The sequence below is a fragment of the Gorilla gorilla genome, chromosome 2 (genome assembly GCF_029281585.2).
Source record: "Gorilla gorilla gorilla isolate KB3781 chromosome 2, NHGRI_mGorGor1-v2.1_pri, whole genome shotgun sequence".
In the NCBI taxonomy this organism is placed as follows: Eukaryota; Metazoa; Chordata; class Mammalia; order Primates; family Hominidae; genus Gorilla; species Gorilla gorilla.
This window is the reverse complement of record NC_086017.1, coordinates 15378713-15401013: the sequence shown is the minus strand read 5'-3', so window position 1 is coordinate 15401013 and position 22301 is coordinate 15378713.

Genomic DNA, 22301 nt, shown 5'->3' with positions numbered 1-22301 from the left:
CAACCCAATGACAGGTCTGGGGCACTACCATATAAGCATCTTATCAAACAGCTGAGCTTTTGAAAACAAATCCTAAAAAATAATCTCTTTTATTATCATCCTATTTTCAGTACTGAGGATTTTGCTCTATTAACTGGCAAAATAAAAATAAATGGATTATTTATCTTAAGATTATCAACCAAAAAACTACTGGGAGTGTATAAGCTTGGATCTTTTTATCTGGAAAAGTCATTTACAAATCTCTGGTTTTTTATTTCCCCTTTCTGTAAAGTAGCAGGAGGAACTCTTCATTTCTATAGCTCACCCTGCCCTGCCCCACAGCAAAAAAAAAAAAAAAAAAAAGGTAACTAAAGTAACTACTGAGTATAGGAGAAAGGGGAGATTTGTGTTACATGATTGCCTGTGAAGTACCTACACCTTTATATGGGGTATTTCCATCAATCTGCACAAAAATTTTCTTAGTAGGTTTTAATACCCACTTTCTAAAAATCACAATCTGAGGCCCAACAAAGTCAAGCCATTTGTTCATACAGACAAACAGGGCTGAATCCAGGTCTTCTAAATTACTTCTCCCCAGCATGGAAGGAAGCAACAAAGAATTTAAGTTATGACTTACCCTCAGCATGCCAAACCTCAGGTAGACGTAATTCCAAGAAAGGAATCCTCTGTCTTATCAGAAATGGCATGGATAACAACTGCAAGCAAACGTTTCCGAGACCATATGTAGATGTGATAGGAAGAGAGTTAACACACAGGATTAGCAATGCCTGCAAGTCACAGAGGTGTTATAGGCTGAATTGTTCTCACCTTCCCTTACCCAAGAAAAGATATGTCGGAGTCCTAACCCTCAATACCTCAGAGTGTGGCCTTATTTGCAGAAAAGGTCTTTACAGAGGTAATGAAATTAAAATAAGGTCATCTAGGTGAGCCCTAATTCAATATGACTGGTATCCTTATAAAGAATAGCCATAATAAAAAACACATAGATGTTGGCATGGATGTGAACAGGGAACATTTCTACACTGCTGGTGGAAGTGTAAATTAGTACAACCAGAAGGAAAAACAGTGTGGAGACCATTAAAGAACTAAAAGTAGGGAGCCAAGATGGCCAAATAGGAACAGCTCTGGTCTACAGCTCCCAGCATGAGCAACGCAGAAGACAGGTGATTTCTGCATTTCCATCTGAGGTACCAGGTTCATCTCACTAGGGAGTGCCAGAGAGTGGGTGCAGGACAGTGGGTGCAGCGCACCATGTGCGAGCCGAAGCAGGGCGAGGCATTGCCTCTCTCAGGAAGTGCAAGTAGTCAGGGAGTTCCCTTTCCTAGTCAAAGAAAGGGGTGACAGATGGCACCTGGAAAATCCGGTCACTCCCACCCTAATACTGCACTTTTCCAATGGGCTTAAAAAACAGCACACCAGGAGATTACATCCCACACCTGGCTCGGAGGGTCCTACACCCATGGAGTCTCCCTGATTGCTAGCACAGCAGTCTGAGATCAAACTGCAAGGTGGCAGCGAGGCTGGGGGAGGGGCGCCTGCCATTGTCGAGACTTCATTAGGTAAACAAAACAGCCGGGAAGCTCGAACTGGGTGGAGCCCACCACAGCTCAAGGAGGCCTGCCTGCCTCTGTAGGCTCCACCTCTGGGGACAGGGCATAGACAAACAAAAACACAGCAGTAACCTCTGCAGACTTAAATGTTCCCGTCTGACAGCTTTGAAGAGAGTAGTGGTTCTCTCAGCATGCAGCTGGAGATCTGAGAATGGGCAGACTGCCTTCTCAAGTGGGTCCCTGACTCCCGAGCAGCCTAACTGGGAGGCACCCCCCAGTAGGGGCAGACTGACACCTCACACGGCCGGGTACTCCTCTGAGACAAAACTTCCAGAGGAACGATCAGGCAGCAGCATTTGCGGTTCACCAAAATCCGCTGTTCTACAGCCACCGCTGCTCTGCAGCCACCACTGCTGATACCCAGACAAACAGGGTCTGGAGTGGACCTCTAGCAAACTCCAACAGACCTGCAGCTAAGGGTCCTGTCTGTTAGAAGGAAAACTAACAAACAGAAAGGACATCCACACCAAAAACCCATCTGTACATCACCATCATCAAAGACCAAAAGTAGATAAAACCACAAAGATGGGGAAAAAACAGAGCAGAAAAACTGGAAATTCTAAAAAGCAGAGTGCCTCTCCTCCTCCAAAGGAACATAGTTCCTCACCAGCAATGGAACAAAGCTGGACAGAGAATGACTTTGACAAGTCGAGAGAAGAAGGCTTCAGATGATCAAACTACTCCGAGCTATGGGAGGAAATTCAAACCAATGGTAAAGAAGTTAAAAACTTTGAAAAAAAATTAGATGAATGTATAACTAGAGTAATCAATGCAGAGAAGTCCTTAAAGGAGCTGATGGAGCTGAAAGCCAAGGTTCGATAACTACGTGAAGAATGCAGAAGCCTCAGGAGCCGATGCGATCAATTGCAAGAAAGCGTACCAATGATGGAAGACAAAATGAAAGAAATGAAGTGAGAAGGGAAGTTTAGAGAAAAAAGAATAAAAAGAAATGAACAAAGCCTCCAAGAAATATGGGACTATGTGAAAAGACCAAATCTACGTCTGATTGGTGTACCTGAAAGTGACGGGGAGAATGGAACCAAGCTGGAAAACACTCTGCAGGATATTATCCAGGAGAACTTCCCCAATCTAGCAAGGCAGACCAACATTCAGATTCAGGAAATACAGAGAACAACACAAAGATACACCTCGAGAAGAGCAACTCCAAGACACATAATTGTCAGATTCACCAAAGTTGAAATGAAGGAAAAAATGTTAAGGGCAGCCAGAGAGAAAGGTCGGGTTACCCACAAAGGGAAGCCCATCAGACTAACAGCTCATCTCTCGGCAGAAACTCTACAAGCCAGAAGAGAGTGGGGGGCCAATATTCAACATTCTTAAAGAAAATAATTTTTAACCCAGAATTTCATATCCATCCAAACTAACCTTCATAAGTGAAGGAGAAATAAAATCTTTTACAGACAAGCAAATGCTCAGAGATTTTCTCACCACCAGGCCTGCCCTAAAAGAGCTCCTGAAGGAAGCACTAAACATGGACAGGAACAATCAGTACCAGCCACTGCAAAAACATGCCAAATTGTAAAGACCATGGAGGCTAGGAAGAAACTGCATCAACTAACGAGCAAAATAACCAGCTAACATCATAATGACAGGATCAAATTCACACATAACAATATCAACCTTAAATGTAAATGGGCTAAATGCTCCAATTAAAAGACACAGACTGGCAAATTGGATAAAGAGTCAAGACCCATCAGTGTGCTGTATTCAGGAAACCCATCTCACGTGCAGAGACACACATAGGCTCAAAATAAAGGGATGGAGGAAGATCTACCAAGCAAATGGAAAACAAAAAAAGGCAGAGGTTGCAATCCTAGTCTCTGATAAAACAGACTTTAAACCAACAAACATCAAAAGAGACAAAGAAGGCCATCACATAATGGTAAAGGGATCAATTCAACAAGAAGAGCTAACTATCCTAAATATAAATGCACCCAATACAGGAGCACCCAGATTCATAAAGCAAGTCCTGAGTGACCTACAAAGAGACTTAGACTCCCACACAATAATAATGGGAGACTTTAACACCCCACTGTCAACATTAGACAGATCAACGAGACAAAAAGTTAAAAAGGATAACCAGGAATTGAACTCAGCTCTGCACCAAGCAGACCTAACAGACATCTACAAAACTCTCCACCCCAAATCAACAGAATATATATTTTTTTCAGCACCACACCGCACCTATTCCAAAACTGACCACATAGTTGGAAGTAAAGCACTCCTCAGCAAATGTAAAAGAACACAAATTATAACAAACTGTCTCTCAGACCACAGTGCAATCAAACTAGAACTCAGGATTAAGAAACTCACTCAAAACCGCACAAATACATGGAAACTGAACAACCTCCTCCTGAATGACTACTGGGTACATAATGAAATGAAGGCACAAATAAAGACGTTCTTTGAAACCAATGAGAACAAAGACAAAACATACCAGAATCTCTGGCACACATTCAAAGCAGTGTGTAGAGGGAAATTTGTAGCACTAAACGCCCACAAGAGAAACCAGGAAAGATCCAAAATTGACACCCTAACATCACAATTAAAAGAACTAGAAAAGCAAGAGCAAACACATTCAAAAGCTAGCAGAAGGCAAGAAATAACTAAGATCAAAGCAGAACTGAAGGAAATAGAGACACAAAAAACCCTTTAAAAAATCAATGAATCCAGGAGCTGGTTTTTTGAAAGATCAACAAAATTGACAGACCGAGAGCAAGACTAATAAAGAAGAAAAGAGAGAAGAATCAAATAGATGCAATAAAAAATGATAAAGGGGATATCACCACCGATCCCACAGAAATACAAACTACCGTCAGAGAATACTACAAACACCTCTACACAAATAAACTAGAAAATCTAGAAGAAATGGATAAATTCCTGGACACATACACCCTCCCAAGACTAAACCAGGAAGAAGTTGAATCTCTGAATAGACCAATAACAGGAGCTGAAATTGAGGCAATAATCAATAACTTACCAACCAAAAAGAGTCCAGGACCAGATGGATTCACAGCCGAATCCTACCAGAGGTACAAGGAGGAACTGGTACCATTCCTTCTGAAACTATTCCAATCAATAGAAAAAGAGAGAATCCTCCCTAACTCATTTTAGGAGGCCAGCAGCATCATGATACCAAAGCCTGGCAGAGACACAACCAAAAAAGAGAATTTTAGACCAATATCCTTGATGAACATTGATGCAAAAATGCTCAATAAAATACTGGCAAACCAAATCAAGCAGCACATCAAAAAGCTTATCCACCATGATCAGGTGGGCTTCATCCCTAGGATGCAAGGCTGGTTCAATATACACAAATCAATAAATGTAATCCAGCATATAAGCAGAACCAAAGACAAGAACCACACGATTATCTCAATAGATGCGGAAAAGGCCTTTGACAAAATTCAACAGCACTTCATACTAAAAACTCTCAATAAATGAGGTATAGATGGGATGTGTCTCAAAATAATAAGAGCTATTTATGACAAACCCACAGCCAATATCATACTTAATGGGCAAAAACTGGAAGCATTTCCTTTGCACACTGGCACAAGACAGGGATGCCCTCTCTCACCACTCCTATTCAATATAGTGTTGGAAGTTCTGGCCAGCGCAATCAGGCAGGAGAAGGAAATAAAGGGTATTCAATTAGGAAAAGAGAAAGTCAAATTGTCCCTGTTTGCAGATGACATGATTGTATATCTAGAAAACCCCATTGTCTCAGCCCAAAATCTCCTTAAGCTGATAAGCAACTTCAGCAAAGTCTCAGGATACAAAATCAATGTACAAAAATCACAAGCATTCTTATACACCAATAACAGACAGAGAGCCAAATCATGAGTGAACTCCCATTCACAATTGCTTCAAAGGGAATAAAATACCTAGGAATCCAACCTACAAGCGATGTGAAGGACCTCTTCAAGGAGAACTACAAACCACTGCTCAGTGAAATTAAAGAGGATACAAACAAATGGAAGAACATTCCATGCTCATGGGTAGGAAGAATCAATATTGTGAAAATGGCCATACTGCCCAAGGTAATTTACAGATTCAATGCCATCCCCATCAAGCTACCAATGACCTTCTTCACAGAATTGGAAACAACTACTTTAAAGTTCATATGGAACCAAAAAAGAGCCCACATCACCACATCAATCCTAAGCCAAAAGAACAAAGCTGGAGGCATCATGCTACCTGACTTCAAACTACACTACAAGCCTACAGTAACCAAAACAGCATGGTACTGGTACCAAAACAGAGATATAGACCAATGGAACAGAATAGAGCCCTCAGAAATAACGCCACATATCTACAACCATCTGATCTTTGACAACAAACCTGACAAAAACAAGCTATGGGGAAAGGATTCCCTATTTAATAAATGGTGCTGGGAAAACTGGCTAGCCATATGTAGAAAGCTGAAACTGGATCCCTTCCTTACACCTTATACAAAAATTAACTCAAGATGGATTAAAGACTTAAATGTTAGACCTAAAACCATAAAAACCCTATAAGAAAACCTAGGCAATACCATTCAGGACATAGGCATGGGCAAGGACTTCATGTCTAAAACACCAAAAGCAATGGCAACAAAAGCCAAAATTGACAAATGGGATCTAATTAAACTAAAGAGCTTCTGCACAGCAAAAGAAACTACCATCAGAGTGAACAGGCAACCTACAGAATGGGAGAAAAATTTTGCAATCTACTCATCTGACAAAGGGCTAATATCCAGAATTTACAATGAACTCAAACAAATTTACAAGAAAAAAATAAACAACCCCATCAAAAAGTGGGCAAAGGATATGAACAGACACTTCTCCAAAGAAGACATTTATGCAGCCAACAGACACATGAAAAAATGCTCATCATCACTGGCCGTCAGAGAAATGCAAATCAAAATCACAATGAGATACCATCTCACACCAGTTAGAATGGCAATCATTAAAAAGTCAGGAAACAACAGGTGCTGGAGAGGATGTGGAGAAATAGGAACACTTTTACACTGTTGGTGAGACTGTAAACTAGTTCAACCATTGTGGAAGTCAGTGTGGCGATTCCTCAGGGACCTAGAACTAGAAATACCATTTGACCCAGCCATCCCATTACTGGGTATATACCCAAAGGAATATAAATCATGCTGCTATAAAGACCCATGCACACGTATGTTTATTGTGGCACTATTCACAATAGCAAAGACTTGGAACCAACCCAAATGTCCAACAATGATAGACTGGATTAAGAAAATGTGGCACATATACACCATGGAATACTATGCAGCCATAAAAAAGGATGAGTTCATGTCCTTTGTAGGGACATGGATGAAACTGGATATCATCATTCTCAGTAAACTATGGCAAGAACAAAAAACCAAACACTGCATATTCTCACTCACAGGTGGGAACTGAACAATGGGAACACATGGACACAGGAAGGGGAACATCACACTTTGTGGACTGTTGTGGGGTGGGGGGAGGGGGGAGGGATAGCATTGGGAGATATACCTAATGCTAGATGATGAGTTAGTGGGTGCAGCACACCAGAATGTCACATGTATACATATGTAACTAACCTGCACTTTGTACACATGTACCCTAAAACTTAAAGTATAATAATAAAAAAAAATCAAAAAAAAAAAGAACTAAAAGTAGAACTATCATTTGATCCAGCAATCCCACCATTGAGTATCCACCAAGAGGAAAAGAAGTCGTTACACGAAAAAGATACTTGCACACGCATATTTATAGCAGCACAATTTGCAATTGCAAAAATGTGGAACCAACCCAAATGCCCACCAATCAATGAGCGGGTAAAGAAACTGTGAGATAGATAGATAGATAGATAGATAGATAGATAGATAGATAGATAGATAGATAGATAGACAGACAGACAGACAGACAGACAGACAGACAGATAGATAGATAAATGATGGAATACTACTAAGCCATTAAAAGGAATGAATTAACGGCATTCGTAGCAACCTGGATGGGACTGGGGACTATTATTCTAAGTGAAGTAACTCAAGAATGGAAAACCAAACACTGTTATGTTCTCATAAGTGGGAGCTAAGCTATGAGTATGTGAAGGCATAAGAATGACCCAATGGACTTTGTGGACTCAGGTGGGAAGGGGGTGAGGGATAAAAGACTACAAATTGGGTTCAGTGTACACTGCTCAGGTGATGGGTGCACCAAAATCTCACAGATCACCACTAAAGAACTTACTCATGTAGCCAAACACCAACTGTACTCCAAAAACCTATGGAAATAAAAAAATTAAAAGAAAAAAAAGAGGAAAATTTGGACACATAGCCAGAAATGCATAGAGGGAGAACACCATGAAAAAGTTGTAGTGAAGCTGCTGCAAGTCAAGGAAATACCACAAGGTAGGAGAGAGGCCTGGAACAGATCCTCCCTTAGTGCCTTCAGAGGGCAGTGCTCAGACTACACCTTAATCTCAGAAGTCTGGCCTCAAGATTTGTCAGAGAGTAAAAATAGATTATTCAAGCCTCCCAGTTTATGGTATTGGGTACTTTGTTACCACAGCTCTAGGAAACAAACACAAGGGGTAAGAATATGGCGCCTTGAGAGCCATCTATTTACAATTCTCTATGAAAGCGTGAGTTACCTCATTCACTTCTGAATCTTTAGCCTGGTGCCTGATGTAAAAGGTACTCAATTATTAAAACAATTTAAAGAAATGCTTAATTGAATAATCTGGGGAGAGTGTAATGGGAGTTTTCCCATTGCTGATGTTATGTCAGACGATCAGGTCACACATTGCTCTTACAGGTATTCTTTGAGAAAAAGAAGAATTAATGCTCATGCAAAGTGCAAAAGGAAAAAATGGAAGATCCCAGCAAATGGAAACAAGTTGATACACTGAATGAGGAAACTCTTTTACAGTGTCTGGGTATGGTGTCATATCTCTAGTGAGTCCAGAGAAAAATTAAAGTGAAGAAGATTATCATTAGGCTTGACGGGATTTTTTTTTTTTTCGTTGAGACTCAGACAAATAATATGTATAGGGTGTTAATGGCACAAATGTAATTGACTCCGTTTGAACGTCATTGGATGAAGTTACCCCACTTGTAATAAAAGTCTGTCTTACTGAATTGGTGCATTTCTTAATACCATACTATTTGCATGAAACATTTCCAGATAAATATTATATTTTAGCATTATTTTCATGGACCGTAACCAATAAAAACTGTAAAATTAGCACACTGGTAGAGCTTAACTATCATGGAGGCAGGTTTCTTAGTTCAGAAAGCTAAGGAATGTAACTAATGTGGGGTGACCTCACAGCTTTTCAAAATCAAACAGACATGTCTCACAGGCAGCTTGCAGATCTTCTCCCAGGAGATACTCCTTCAGGTCCATCCCTAGGTCTCAAAAGAAACTCATGTTAGTGCCTTGCATAGAAATGGAGAATCTTAAGATGTTAACTACCCAGCGCAGTTTGTTTTCCTTACATTACCTCACTAAATCACCATGAACACCCTACATAATACTTGCAACACTTCTAAAGAAAGGAATTATTATTATTGCTATTTCATGAAGAAGCTGGGGCTCAAGTTGGTCAAGTAAGTTGCCCAGGTAAATTCAGCTATGAAGACACAGGACCTGTATTTATACCTACATTCTCTGCCTCCTAGTATTCTATCTGTGATGATTCCTTCTAATGTATACTCTCTCATTTCCTGCTCCCCAGTTTCCAACCTTCTTTACCATGACATGATTATTCGGGATATAAAGGGGAAACTGGAAGCCAGCATCTGCAGTTCTGGGAGTCATTTCTTCTCTCATTTACTCAGCAAATTTGTATACAGAGAGTACTATGAACTGACATTTTTGCGATTAAAATGACAAATAAAAAATAGATATAATCTTTGCTGCATAAATTTATCTACAGCTACAATACCTCCCAGATTTTTGAAGGACAGTCCTGGTTTAAAGGACTTAGGCCACTAATTTGGTTTAGACCACATATTTTTACTTGGGGTGCAGAAAATTTACTTACTCTAACAGAAAGATGAAATTAAGGAATATATTAGGCATATTAACGCAACACAGAATTCCATTTTTTTTTTTTTTTTTTTAGACAGAGTCTCACTCTGTTGCCCAGGCTGGAGTGCAGTGCTGTGGTCTCAGCTCACTGCAACCTCTGCCTCCTGGGTTCAACTGATTCTACCACGTCAGCCTCCCGAGTAGCTGGGACTACAAGCTTCCACCACCACGCCTGGCTAATTTTTTGTATTTTCAGTAGACAAGGGATTTCACTGTGTTAGCCAGGATGGTCTCGATCTCCTGACCCCATGATCCGCCCGCCTCGGCCTCCCAAAGCGCTGGGATTACAGGCGTGAGCCATTGTGCCCGGCCCCGAAATTCCTGTTTCTAAATAAAATTTAAGACTTGAGCAAAATAAAAAATACTCTCTAGGGTTGACCAAAAAGCCTGTTTTAAGTTACTGCAAACGTTAATGACAATTATGACAACTTAATTTTTAAATATGCACACACACACCAAATACAACAACAACAACAAGGAAAAAGGAGATTCAGCTCTACAAGGTACACCTCAAGATCTAATATGACAATGGTCATAAGAAGAAGAACAGTTTACTGAGAATCTACTGTGTACCAGGTCCATTACATGAAATCTCACTTCATCATTGTTCCCATTTTGCAGATGAAGAACTCGGATGTTCTAAGGGGCAAAGTAAATTCTCCAACATGGTTAGCAAGTGCTAGAGCCAATATCTGGAGGTAATTTCAATGTTTAAAGCTTTCATCATTTTACTGAATTCATTTTAAATCAGCACACATCTTCATTCGAATCTGACTTTCGTACCCAGACTCCATGTGAGTTACAAACGAATCAAGCTTTATTGGCAGGCACCAGTCTCAAAGAGAAAAAAGGACAGAGGAAAGGCTTCATCTTTGAAGAAAAGGTTTTTATTCGTTTTAGCTAATGTCTATAAAGTACTTTGCAGTTTACAAAAACATTTTCTAATTTGCTACAATAATCATGCAATATTTGTAAATTAGCATGGCACTATTGGTATCCTCAGATTTTAATTTCTTAGAAAGTACAGAAAAATTCAGAGAGACCAAGATCCCTTCCTAAAAACTAATTAGTTTGGCAAAACGCAGAATTTGCCAATAATTCTATTTTTTTTTTCTCATGTTAAGACCATCTTTGAAGTACTGAGACAGTTGTGTTTTAAAACTATCAGGTGGGTATGAGCATAAAGATAGGGTATTTCACTCTCCAATGAGAATACATTGTCTCTTAGGTACTTACTGTGTTAGCTTTCATCCTATTCAGAATAACAAGAGTCAAATTGCAGCAAGAAAGACAGAAATATTCCTAAATTTGGTTTCATTTTCTTTCTTTCCACTAGCCTTTAAAAATCCAAATTCATGAATGTAAGACCCAGCATGTTAAAGGATGAAGATACTTTCTATATTTCCTTCCTCAGCAGGAAGTGTATTTTTTTTGGTGATTATATTAAATTTATAACATAACAGAGGCATTGTGATGTATGTGATGTATTTTTGTTTGGTGATTAAATTAAATTTATAACATAATAGAGGCAGCATGCAAACAGACTTGCAACTTATTTTTAATAAGTGCTAATACATTTATGGTATTTTTGCCAGACTCCCTTGCTACAAGCATTTGGCTTCCCAGATTATATCCATGAAAATTAATCATCTGTCACTGCACTTGCCTCCATCCTAATGAAGTAGTTACTCAGAGTGATTGAAGTCAGGTGTGAGAAACTTGCTTCTCCTGCAGATGATAAAGCCCTTTCTTTATTCTTTACACAAATTTAATTAGGTGAAAGCAAAAAAAAAAAAAAATTAACTACTGCCACAGAATGATTTTGCATTTTTCAACAAGTGAAAAGGGTTTTTGTTGGTGTTTGAAAACTTCTCTTCCCAGAAATGGCAAAAAACAGAAGACATATCAAAAACTCAAATGCATTTGTTATTTCTTTGTTCTGTGAAAAGCAAAATACATGATTCATAAAGTGAACATGTTTATTGAGCAACTTATAATTCACAGGGCTAAGTGCTATGAAAAAAATAAAATGGAGGGCTTGATAAAGAGTAACTGAGAATAGAAAGAAAAGGCTTAGATTAAGTGGAGCCATCAGGAAAGTCCCTCTAAAGAGATGGCATTCAAATGGACAATGGCATGCCACAAAGCACTGGCCAGGAGAGGGTATGGAGGAAGAATGGTTCAGGCATGGGGAAGACCAAGTACAAAGACCCTGAGGCAGGAATAAACTTGACACATTAAGCAAGGTTTCTCAACTGTGACACTAGAAAGATGTGTGTACCTGAAAGTGATGGGGAGAATGGAACCCAGATGGAAAACACTCAGCAGGATATTATCCAGGAGAACTTCCCCAATCTAGCAAGGCAGACCAACATTCAAATTCAGGAAATACAGAGAACACCACAAAAACACTCCTTGAGAAGAGTAACTCTAAGACACATAATTGTCAGATTCACCAAAGTCGAAATGAAGGAAAAAATGCTAAGGGCAGCCAGAGAGAAAGGTCAGGTTACCCACAAAGGGAAGCCCATCAGACTAACAGCTCATCTCTTGGCAGAAACTCTACAAGCCAGAAGAGAGTGGGGGCCAATATTCAACATTCTTAAAGAATTTTCAACCCAGAATTTCATATCCAGCCAAACTAAGCTTCTTAAGTGAAGGAGAAATAAAATCCTTTACAGACAAGCAAATGCTCAGAGATTTTCTCACCACCAGGCCTGCCCTAAAAGAGCTCCTGAAGGAAGCACTAAACATGGACAGGAACAATCAGTACCAGCCACTGCAAAAACATGTCAAATTGTAAAGACCATCGAGACTAGGAAGAAACTGCATCAACTAACAAGCAAAATAACCAGCTAACATCATAATGACAGGATCAAATTCACACATAACAATATCAACCTTAAATGTAAATGGGCTAAATGCTCCAATTAAAAGACACAGACGGGCAAATTGGATAAAGAGTCAAGACCCATCAGTGTGCTGTATTCAGGAGACCTATCTCATGTACAGAGACACACATAGGCTCAAAATAAAGGGATGGAGGAAGACCTACCAAGCAAATGGAAAACAAAAAAAGGCAGAGGTTGCAATCCTAGTCTCTGATAAAACAGACTTTAAACCAACAAACATCAAAAGAGACAAAGAAGGCCATCACATAATGGTAAAGGGATCAATTCAACAAGAAGAGCTAACTATCCTAAATATAAATGCACCCAATACAGGAGCACCCAGATTCATAAAGCAAGTCCTGAGTGACCTACAAAGAGGCTTAGACTCCCGCACAATAATAACGGGAGACTTTAACACCCCACTGTCAACATTAGACAAATCAACGAGACAGAAAGTTAACAAGGATATCCAGGGATTGAACTCAGCTCTGGACCAATAGACATCTACAGAACTCTCCACCCCAAATCAACAGAATATACATTCTTCTCAGCACCACACCACACCTATTCCAAAACTGACTACATAGTTGGAAGTAAAGCACTCCTCAGCAAATGTAAAAGAATAGAAATTATAACAAACTGTCTCTCAGACCACAGCGCAATCAAACTAGAACTCAGGATTAAGAAACTCACTCAAAACCACTCAACTACATGGAAACTGAACAACCTCCTCCTGAATGACTACTAGGTACATAATGAAATGAAGGCAGAAATAAAGACGTTCTTTGAAACCAGTGAGAACAAAGACACAACATACCAGAATCTCTGGGACACCTTTAAAGCAGTGTGTAGAGGGAAATTTATAGCACTAAATGCCCACAAGAGAAAGCAGGAAAGATCTAAAATCGACACCCCAACATCACAATTAAAAGAACTAGAGAAGCAAGAGCAAACACATTCAAAAGCTAGCAGAAGGCAGGAAATAACTAAGATCAAAGCAGAACTGAAGGAGATAGAAACACAAAAAACCCTTCAAAAAAATCAATGAATTCAGGAGCTGGTTTTTTGAAAAGATCAACAAAACTGATAGACTACTAGCAAGACTAATAAAGAAGAAAAGAGAGAAGAATCAAACAGATGCAATAAAAAATGATAAAAGGGATATCCCACAGAAATACAAACTACCATCAGATAATACTATAAACACCTCTATGCAAATAAACTAGAAAATCTAGAAGAAATGGATAAATTCCTGGACACATACACCCTCCCAAGACTAAACCAGGAAGAAGTTGAATCTCTGAATAGACCAATAACAGGAGCTGAAATTGAGGCATTAATTAACAGCTTACCAACCAAAAAAAGTCCAGGACCAGATGGATTCACAGCTGAATTCTACCACAGGTACAAAGAGGAGCTGGTACCATTCCTTCTGAAACTATTCCAATCAATTGAAAAAGAGGGAATCCTCCCTAACTCACTTTAGGAGGCCAGCAGCATCATGATACCAAAGCCTGGCAGAGACACAACAAAAAAAGATAATTTTAGACCAATATCCCTGATGAACATTGATGCGAAAATCCTCAATAAAACACTGGCAAACCGAATCCAGCAACACATCAAAAAGCTAATCCACCATGATGAGGTGGGCTTCATCCCTGGGATGCAAGGCTGGCTCAACATACGCAAATCAATAAATGTAATCCAGCATATAAACAGAACCAATGACAAAAACCACATGATTATCTCAAAAGATGAAGAAAAGGCCTTTGACAAAATTCAACAACCCTTCATACTAAAAACTCTCAATAAATTAAGTACTGATGGGACGTATCTCAAAATAGTAAGAGGTATGTATGACAAACCCACAGCCAATGTCATACTTAATGGGCAAAAACTGGAAGCATTCCCTTTGAAAACTGGCACAAGACAGGGATGCCCTCTCTCACCACTCCTATTCAACATGGTGATGGAAGTTCTGGCCAGGGCAATCAGGCAGGAGAAAGAAATAAAGGGTATTCAATTAGGAAAAGAGAAAGTCAAATTGTGCCTCTTTGCAGATGACACGATCGTATATTTAAAAAACCCCATTGTCTCAGCCCAAAATCTCCTTAAGCTGATAAGCAACTTCAGCAAAGTCTCAGGATACAAAATCAATGTACAAAAATCACATGTATTCTTATACACCAATAACAGACAGAGAGCCAAATCATGAGTGAACTCCCATTCACAATTGCTTCAAAGAGAATAAAATACCTAGGAATCCAACTTACAAGGGACGTGAAGGTCCTCTTCAAGGAGAACTACAAACCGCTGCTCAACAAAATAAAAGAGGATACAAACAAATGGAAGAACATTCCATGCTCATGGGAAGGAAGAATCAATATTGTGAAAATGGCCATACTGCCCAAGGTAATTTATAGATTCCATGCCATCCCCATCAAGCTACCAATGACTTTCTTCACAGAACTGGAAAAAACTACTTTAAAGTTCATATGGAACCAAAAAGTAGCCCGCATTGCCAAGTCAATCCTAAGCCAAAAGAACAAAGCTGGAGGCATCACACTACCTGACTTCAAACTATACTTCAAAGCTACAGTAACCAAAACAGCACAGTACCAGTACTAAAACAGAGATATAGACCAATGGAACAGAACAGAGCCCTCAGAAATAATGCCACACATGTACAACTAACTGATCTTTGACAAACCTGACAAAAACAAGAAATGGGGAAAAGATTCCCTATTTAATAAATGGTGCTGGGAAAACTGGCTAGCCATATGTAGAAAGCTGAAACTGGATCCCTCCCTTACACTTTATACAAAAATTAACTCAAGATGGATTAAAGACTTAAATGTTAGACCTAAAACCGTAAAAACCCTAGAAGAAAACCTAGGCAATACCATTCAGGACACAGGCATGGGCAAAGACTTCATGTCTAAAACACCAAAAGCAATGGCATCAAAAACCAAAATTGACAAATGGGATCTAACTAAACTAAAGAGCTTCTGCACAGCAAAAGAAACTACCATCAGAGTGAACAGGCAACCTACAGAATGGGAGAAAATTTTTGCAATCTGCTCATCTGACAAAGGGCTAATATCCAGAATCTACAAAAAAACTCAAACAAATTTACAAGAAAAAACCAACCCCATCAAAAAGTGGGTGAAGGATATGAACAGACACTTCTCAAAAGAAGACATTTATGCAGCCAACAGACACATGAAAAAATGCTCATCATCACTGGCCATCAGAGAAATGCAAATCAAAACCACAGTGAGATACCATCTCACACCAGTTAGAATGGCGATCATTAAAATGTCAGGAAACAACAGGTGCTGGAGAGGATGTGGAGAAATAGGAACACTTTTACACTGTTGGTGGGACTGTAAAGTAGTTCAACCATTGTGGAAGTCAGTGTGGCGATTCCTCAGGGATCTAGAACTAGAAATACCATTTGACCCAGCCATCCCATTACTGGGTATACACCCAAAGGAATATAAATCATGCTGCTATAAAGACACATGCACACATATGTTTACTGCGGCACTATTCACAATAGCAAAGACTTGGAACCAACCCAAATGTCCAATAATGATAGACTGGGTTTAGAAAATGTGGCACATATACACCATGGAATACTATGCAGCCATAAAAAAGGATGAGTTCATGTCCTTTGTAGGGACATGGATGAAGCTGGAAACCATCATTCTTAGCAAACTATCACAAGGACAAAAAACCAAACACTGCATGTCCTCATTCATAGGTGGGAATTGAACGTTGAGAACACTTGGACACAGGAAGGGGAACATCACACACCGGGGCCTGTTGTGGGGTGGGGGGAAGGGGGAGGAACAGTATTAGGAGATATACCTAATGTAAATGACGAGTTAATGGGTGCAGCACACCAACATGGCACATGCATACATATGTAACTAACCTGCACATTGTGCACATGTACCCTACAACTTAAAGTATAATAATAAAAATAAAATAAAGAACAGATAGTACAATAAATGTTTCTTTCAGAACTTTAAAAAAAAAAGATTTGGGGCTGGATAATTCATTGTTACTCTGCATTATCCTGTACATCGTGGCATGTTTAGCAGCATCCCTGGCCTCTACACACTAAATGCTGGTGCCATCCCACTGCCTCTGCTTGTGCCAACCGAAATGTCTCCAGGTTTTGTCAAATGTCCCCTGGCCCTGAGGAAGAGCACTATCCTTGACTGAGAATTACTGCATTAGAGGAAAAGACATAGGCCATGCAGCTGAAGAGCAGTGAGCAATGGCAAGAATGAAAACTATGGCAAAATATTAAAATTAAGCTAGAGTCCCTCCCTCCCTACTAGCACCACTGCAGGCCTCATGACCTCAGAGATCCTTGCTCTCTGGTATACTGCCAAATTCACATTGGCCAAATTTTAGTTTGACAAAACAAGAACTAATTTGTTTCGGATAATTAGGGAACACAGGTCTCTAGCGCCCGATGCCCACGTTCCCACCTGCACCACCCTGATGGGCCTACGATGCCCCTTTCTCCACTCCAAGTCATGTGACTGGACTCACCTCAGCCTGGCTTCACAGGCTCTGCCTTCCTGTGCTATCCAGCCCACTAATACTCTGCAGAAGAACAAAGACTGACTTTCTCAGAAACCCAGAGAAATGAGTGTTCTAAGATTTTAGAGAAATCTCATGAAAATGGAGATTATAAAAGGCATCTCCTCGGTGTTAAGAAATAAATGTCATGAGCAAATAAGGATTTCAGATTTTAATTCACATTTTATGCATATTTTTCTCATCTATTTTGTTTCTTTACATTTAAAATGGGATCATTTTTACTAAATACCTGTTCAGTCATCAGGTAAGTGTAGGAGGAAATGAATTACAACACCATGCTCTTAAGTAAGCCTTTAAAAACCCTACACAAATTAGTGAAAGGGAGGCAGAGAAGCACATAGTATTGAAATAGCAACGGATTACCCATAGAAAGCTAACTTTGCACCAAGATAAATTAAAAATGTGTAATTACAGAATATGCTGACTGGAAGCAGTGCTAAGCCTCATCTTTCCTTTGAGCCCCAAACCTAGGTGACGCTCCATGAAGTCTGTGCTAGCAAAAAGATCATTCCAATCCTTTCCAGAGGGTTTGAATTAAATAGACACCTCTATTTAAAGAGTCTATAAATAGTGCTGTTCGGACATACTTACTTCCTTTCTTCTATGTCATATCTACTGAATCAAAGTTTTACAAGAAATCTTATAAGGGAAGGTAAGTGCAATTGCAGTCATTTTATCCTGAGTAGGAGAAAGCTGGTGGTCTTACTTTTACGTTTAACTTAATTAGCATTGATTATATGCCATGAAGCATTTTTCTAAGATGCTTGGATGCCATGAAGCATATTCTAAGCATTTTTCTCATGTTGATACATTAAATCTGACAACAATCCCATGAGGCAGGAACTATTGTTTCCCCTATTTTAAAGATAACAAACATGGGCACAGACAGATTAAGTAACGAAGCTGTGCAGCTCCTAAGCCCATGTTAGGACCCAGGCAGAGTCTATGAGCCTACCACCCCAATAAGCTTCTCAGCAAAAATTCAGAAGGTGGAAACACAGGGTCATTTTCTTTTGTTTATTCATTTGGATAGAAATAAAAATAAAATTCACCTAAGAATCAAAGAGCTTCAGGCATAGAAAATAGGAACGTAGGGTACACGCTAGAAAAAAAAATGCCTGCCCATTTGGGTTCAAAGATATCACATCAGACTATTTCCATATCTGTAGACCTCATTCTTTAAAAATTTGAGAAAAAGTAATAATAGGTTGCTAATCATCAACTGCCAATTTCTGATGAGAAATGGGGATGGGGGTGGGTGGTGATCTGAGTGGTGTTGGAAAGGAAAGGGTTGACCTCATAGGAGACTTTCTGTTCATTGGTTCACTTTCTGTCAGCCTCATGATTCCATCTTATGCAATTTGACATCAAATAGACGGGCCTTGAAATCTTCCCTCTGCGCCCTCTTTCCCTGCTCACTTCACTCTCAAGATTGCTAGCCCCATTTGTATCCTTCATTTCCCTCAGTTCTCTGAAACACAATAAAGGGATGTGGTACATTCTGCAGCTTAGTGCCTTGATAATCCTATTTTAGGTTTGGGAGACATCAAAAAGCAAAATACATGGTTCCATCACTGATACATATTTTCTTATGAAGCATTATAGGTGTCCTGTGGGCAGTACTAATATCACAGTGGACATGAAAAGAGATAATGTTATTTGGATAGAATTTGAGTCAAAATAGCACATAAAATTGAAAAATGACAGAGCTATATCTACATTTCCTTTGTCAAGTGTCTACATAAAAAAATAATTAGCAGCTTTCATGAGTTCTGTAACCATGAATCCATTTTAAAACTCATAGATTGTAACAGCATAAAAAACTTCACATTTTTTCTCTAGCACCTACCTGGACCAATCATTATACAACTGTTAGAAATACATAAATGATTCTTTAATAATGCATTTATGCTTTGGCCAGAGAAGAAATGACTGAAGGTTATTAGGTGATATATTTGTCTCTGGATATAATGAGACCAGAATTGGTAGGTAGAGAATTTTATAAAACCTTATGATCTACGCATAAACTAAAATTAAGCTGGACTCCCAAGCCCAGGACTGGTTTAAGACAAACGCCATTATTCAATCAACAGACGTCATCAAAAGTCTGCTTTGTTCCAGGAACTGTGCTGCACATCACAGTATGTCACTTAATATTCATGATAATCAGATTCAACAAACATCACTAGCCTGGTTTTTTTTTCGTTTTTTTTCAGACTGAATTTCAGATCAGCTACAAATGTCTTTATATATATATATATATATACAGACACACACATATATATACACACACACACACACATATATATATACCTACACATATATATATACACACATTTATTTTTAATTACACTTTAAGTTCTAGAGTACATGTGCACAATGTGCAGGTTAGTTACATATGTATACATGTGCCATGTTGGTGTGCTGCACCCATTAACTCGTCATTTACATTAGGTATATCTCCTAATGCTATCCCTCCCCTCTCCCCCCACCCCATAACAGTCCCCCGTGTGTGATGTTCCCCTTCCTGTGTCCATGTGTTCTCATTGTTCAATTCCCACCTATGAGTGAGGACATGCAGTGTTTGGTTTTTTGTCCTTGCGATAGTTTGTTAAGAATGATGGTTTCCAGCTTCATCCATATCCCTACAAAGGACATGAACTCATCCTTTTTTATGGCTGCATAGTATTCCATAGTGTATGTGTGCCACATTTTCTTAATCCAGTCTATCATTGTTGGACATTTGGGTTGGTTCCAAGTCTTTGCTATTGTGAGTAGTGCCACAGTAAACATACGTGTGCATGTGTCTTTATAGCAGCATGATTTATAATCCTTTGGGTATATACCCAGTAATGGGATGGCTGGGTCAAATGGTATTTCTAGTTCTAGATCCCTGAGGAATCGCCACACTGACTTCCACAATGGTTGAACTAGTTTACAGTCCCACCAACAGTGTAAAAGTGTTCCTATTTCTCCACATCCTCTCCAGCACCTGTTGTTTCCTGACTTTTTAATGATTGCCATTCTAACTGGTGTGAGATGGTATCTCATTGTGGTTTTGATTTGCATTTCTCTGATGGCCAGTGATGATGAGCATTTTTTCATGTGTCTGTTGGCTGCATAAATGTCTTCTTTTGAGAAGTGTCTGTTCATATCCTTTGCCTAATTTTTGATGAGTGTTTTTTTTCTTATAAATTTGTTTGAGGTCTTTGTAGATTCTGGATATTAGCCCTTTGTCAGATGAGTAGATTGCAAAAATTTTCTCCCATTCTGTAGGTTGCCTGTTCACTCTGATGATAGTTTCTTTTGCTGTGCAGAAGCTCTTTAGTTTCATTAGATCCCATTTGTCAATTTTGGCTTTTGTTGCCATTGCTTTTGGTGTTTTAGACATGAAGTCTTTGCCCATGCCTATGTCCTGAATGGTATTGCCTAGGTTTTCTTCTAGGGTTTTTATGGTTATAGGAGTAAAATTTAAGTCTTTAATCCATCTTGAATTAATTTTTGTACAAGGTATAAGGAAGGGATCCAGTTTCAGCTTTCTACATATGGCTAGCCAGTTTTCCCAGCACCATTTGTTAAATAGGGAATCCTTTCCCCATTTCTTGTTTTTGTCCGGTTTGTAAAAGATCAGATAGTTGTAGACATGTGGTATTATTTCTGAGGGCTCTGTTCTGTCCCATTGGTCTATATCTCTGTTTTGGTAACAGTACCATGTTGTTTTGGTTACTGTGGCCTTGTAGTATAGTTTGAAGTCAGGTAGTGTGATGCCTCCAGCTTTGTTCTTTTGGCTTAGGATTGTCTTGGCAATGCGGGCTTTTTAGTTCCATATGAACTTTAAAGTAGTTTTTTCCAGTTCTGTGAAGAAAGTCATTGGTAGCTTGATGGGGATGGCATGGAATCTATAAATTACCTTGGGCAGTATGGCCATTTTCACGATATTGATTCTTCCTATCCATGAGCATGGAATGTTCTTCCATTTGTTTGTATCCTCTTTTATTTCCTTGAGCAGTGGTTTGCAGTTCTCCTTGAAGAGGTCCTTCACATCCCTTGTAAGTTGGATTCCTAGGTATTTTATTCTCTTTGAAGCAACTGTGAATGGGAGTTCACTCATGATTTGGCTCTCTGTTTGTCTTTTGTCAGTGTATAAGAATGCTTGTGATTTTTGCACATTGATTTTGTATCCTGAGACTTTGCTGAAGTTGCTTATCAGCTTAAGGAGATTTTGGGCTGAGACGATGGGGTTTTCTAGATATATAATCATGTCATCTGCAAACAGGGACAATTTGACTTCCTCTTTTCCTAATTGAATACCCTTTATTTCTTTCTCCTGCCTGATTGCCCTGGCCAGAACTTCCATCACTATGTTGAATAGGAGTGGTGAGAGAGGGCATCCCTGTCTTGTGCCATTTTTCAGAGGGAATGCTTCCAGTTTTTGTCCATTCAGTATGATATTTAGCCTGTTTATTTTTAAACAGATTAGGAACTAAATCTCAGAGAGAGGAAGTTTCTGGCCCAGGCCAAAGACCTCATTTGGAAATCACACATAGTTCTGCCTAGATCCCAGGTAGGAGCCCAGTAAATGGTAGCTTTAGGGATTTTAACCATGATGATGTGTTTCCATTTCAGTATTCCTATATGGCACATAGCTGTCAATAAAGGCTGTTGACTGAGCCAAATTAAGTCAAATAAAACACAAATGAATTCATGTTAAGCACATGACTAGTTGGACCTGTGGAAGAGGGAAAGCAAGCTTGGCTTTTAAAAATTAGCCCTATATGAGCTATTGAGCCGGGCAAAGCTGCTTAGTAGCGAGAAAGCCAACATGTGGTTTCTTCTGCCTGGAACTCTGTTGTTCCCCCTTGCCACCTGGGTAACACATGCTCAACTTAAATCTCAGACAGTTCCTCCCTTCCTCAAATTCTACCCTTGCTGACTAGATCAAATTCTCCTGTTACCTGTCCCCTTAGCACACAAACCTCTTCTACGTAGAGCCAGCCACAGTGAAGGCTCAGATTTGACTGCATGAGTATGCGGTTGACATCTCTGCCCCCTTGACACCATATACTGCTTCCTGGTGGCAGGGACCA